Source organism: Tachysurus fulvidraco, chromosome 21 (assembly GCF_022655615.1).
Source record: "Tachysurus fulvidraco isolate hzauxx_2018 chromosome 21, HZAU_PFXX_2.0, whole genome shotgun sequence".
NCBI classification, from domain to species: Eukaryota; Metazoa; Chordata; class Actinopteri; order Siluriformes; family Bagridae; genus Tachysurus; species Tachysurus fulvidraco.
The window spans coordinates 13,351,146-13,355,090 of record NC_062538.1 but is presented as its reverse complement, the minus strand read 5'-3'; positions in this window follow the sequence as shown (position 1 = coordinate 13,355,090).

Genomic DNA, 3,945 nt, shown 5'->3' with positions numbered 1-3,945 from the left:
AAAAGTCTTATAAAATACATTGTATTTTACAGTGTAATACAGTGTAATCATAAATCTTAATGAAAAATAAAATTGGTCTTCGTCTTTCCAGAAACAAGTGAAAGCTATAAAGTGCGAGTTTTGGTATAACACTTTGCATTTAGAAATGCCGAATGTCACATTTAAACAATATACATCTCTTCTGTGACTTTTCTTCCCACAGAGCAGGCTGGAGAGCCTCATGATTGTGTGTGTCTAATGAATTTTGTAACCCAAGACCTGATTTGCAGGAGACACTGTTGACAACCCAACTATTTGTGGATGGATCAGCATTCAGGAACTCAGAAACTGGTCAAACCTGCATGGGGTTTGCAGTAGCCACACAGAACGAAATTTTACTTTTAGGTTCCTCCAATTCCTCCAATGTCATTACTCAGTCAGCACTGTATATACTGATAGCATGTACACCTTCGTGCATCACGCAGAACTTTGGACATCGTGGGTTTTTGACCTAGTTGTGCAAACCCATCATGTACCATGGACTGCTACAAGTAGCTGATCTTCTGGATGCAGTCCTACTTCCAAAAGCAATTGCAACTGTAAATGTGAAGCACATGCGTGGAAAAATAATCTTATAACTCCAAATCTGATGCAGTGGCAAAGGCAGCAGCAAAACAACCTGAACAGAAACATCATGACTAAACAGTCTTCTTCTATCCTAGATCTTACAGAATTACAGAGTATGAGCAATCGTTTGGTATGTTTGGTATGGCCCCACGGGAAAACTGTTTTTCCTGAAAAAAAGCATTTTTTTAATGCTAGTTTGACATATGATAAAGATCACATGTCAAATGAGGGATGGTAAAAGAAATACACGTAAGTAAACATTGGGATGTCATAGGCTTTGCAACAACACTATGCAACAAACAACGATAGAAGCATTCCGGTTATTTAGAGTGACCATCCACCACCACAAAGGACATTTGAACATTTCAAATAAAATCATGCAAAAAAGCGTTTTTCCCAGATTTCTGACATAAACACACTGTGTCCAATCATGTTTCATGGAATCGAGGTGAAACAGCCCTTTTCAAGCTTGTCAGGCGTGTGCTTATATAAGGTTTCACCAGAAACCGTATAAGGACGGCACTGGAGCGCTGAGACTGCGGCAAGCGGCTTTTCAGCTCCCGAGAAGCACTTTTGTACGTGCATGCAGGGATTCACTAGAAACACATGCCGATACCTATGATTGCATCAAAATGATCATACCACACACAAAACATCAGATTTTCGAATACAAACCATATTTTTATAAACATGGTTGGCTTTAATATGAACTACTATATATGATTTAAAAAAAAATCATGCAAAAAAGCTTTTTCCCCAGACTTCTGACAAACACAATGTGTCCTATCATGTTTCATGGAATCGAGGTGAAACAGCCCTTTTCAAGCTTGTCAGGTGTGTGCTTTTATATAAGGTTTCACCAGAAACCGTATAAGGACGGCACTGGAGCGCTGAGACTGCGGCAAGCGGCTTTTCAGCTCCCGAGAAGCACTTTTGTACGTGCATGCAGGGATTCACTAGAAACACATGCACTGATGTTTTGTGTGTGGTATGATCATTTCAATGCAATCATATACCTATGATTGCATTGAAATGATCATACCACACACAAAACATCAGATTTTCGAATACAAACCATATTTTTATAATCATGTTGGGCTTTAATATGAACTATTATATTTTAGATTATTTCAAATAAAATCATGCAAAAAAGCTTTTTTCCCAGACTTCTGACATAAACACAATGTGTCCTATCATGTTTCATGGAATCGAGGTGAAACAGCCCTTTTCAAGCTTGTCAGGCGTGTGCTTATATAAGGTTTCACCAGAAACCGTATAAGGACGGCACTAGAGCGCTCAGACTGCGGCAAACGGCTTTTCAGCTCCTGAGAAGCACTTTTGTACGTGCATGCAGGGATTCACTAGAAACACATGCCGATACCTATGATTGCATCAAAATGATCATACCACACACAAAACATCAGATTTTCGAATACAAACCATATTTTTATAAACATGTTGGGCTTTAATATGAACTACTATATATGATTTCAAATAAAATCATGTGTGTGCTATTATCATTTTAATGCAATCATAGGTATCGGTATGTGTTTCTAGTGAATCCCTACATGCATGTACAAAAGTGCTTCTCAGAAGCTGAAAAGCCGTTTGCCGCAGTCTGAGCGCTCTAGTGCCTTCCATATACGGTTTCTCGTGAAACCTTAAATAAGCACACGCCTGATAAACCATCCCAGTGCATGCTGAAGGTCCTGATTTGAAGAAGCCAACAGGACAACATCATCTGAAAGAAGCAGATTTTCGAATACAAATCATATTTGTATCCACATGTTGGCCTTTAATATGAATTATTATGTTTTATATGATTTCAAATAAAATCATGCAAAAAAGCTTTTTTCCCAGACTTCTGACATAAACACAATGTGTCCTATCATGTTTCATGGAATCGAGGTGAAACAGCCCTTTTCAAGCTTGTCAAGGTGTGTGCTTTTATATAAGGTTTCACGAGAAACCGTATAAGGAAGGCACTAGAGCGTAGAGACTGCGGCAAGCGGCTTTTCAGCTCCCGAGAAGCACTTTTGTACGTGCATGCAGGGATTCACTAGAAACACATGCACTGATGTTTTGTGTGTGGTATGATCATTTCAATGCAATCATATACCTATGATTGCATTGAAATGATCATACCACACACAAAACATCAGATTTTCGAATACAAACCATATTTTTATAATCATGTTGGGCTTTAATATGAACTATTATATTTTAGATTATTTCAAATAAAATCATGCAAAAAAGCTTTTTTCCCAGACTTCTGACATAAACACAATGTGTCCTATCATGTTTCATGGAATCGAGGTGAAACAGCCCTTTTCAAGCTTGTCAGGTGTGTGCTTTTATATAAGGTTTCACCAGAAACCGTATAAGGACGGCACTGGAGCGCTGAGACTGCGGCAAGCGGCTTTTCAGCTCCCGAGAAGCACTTTTGTACGTGCATGCAGGGATTCACTAGAAACACATGCACTGATGTTTTGTCTGTGGTATGATCATTTCAATGCAATCATATACCTATGATTGCATTGAAATGATCATACCACACACAAAACATCAGATTTTCGAATACAAACCATATTTTTATAATCATGTTGGGCTTTAATATGAACTATTATATTTTAGATTATTTCAAATAAAATCATGCAAAATAGCTTTTTTCCCAGACTTCTGACAAACACAATGTGTCCTATCATGTTTCATGGAATCGAGGTGAAACAGCCCTTTTCAAGCTTGTCAGGTGTGTGCTTTTATATAAGGTTTCACCAGAAACCGTATAAGGACGGCACTGGAGCGCTGAGACTGCGGCAAGCGGCTTTTCAGCTCCCGAGAAGCACTTTTGTACGTGCATGCAGGGATTCACTAGAAACACATGCACTGATGTTTTGTGTGTGGTATGATCATTTCAATGCAATCATATACCTATGATTGCATTGAAATGATCATACCACACACAAAACATCAGATTTTCGAATACAAACCATATTTTTATAATCATGTTGGGCTTTAATATGAACTATTATATTTTAGATTATTTCAAATAAAATCATGCAAAAAAGCTTTTTTCCCAGACTTCTGACATAAACACAATGTGTCCTATCATGTTTCATGGAATCGAGGTGAAACAGCCCTTTTCAAGCTTGTCATGTGTGTGCTTTTATATAAGGTTTCACCAGAAACCTGTATAAGGACGGCACTGGAGCGCTAGAGACCGCGGCAAGCGGCTTTTCAGCTCCCGAGAAGCACTTTTGTACGTGCATGCAGGGATTCACTAGAAACACATGCACTGATGTTTTGTCTGTGGTATGATCATTTCAATGCAATCATATA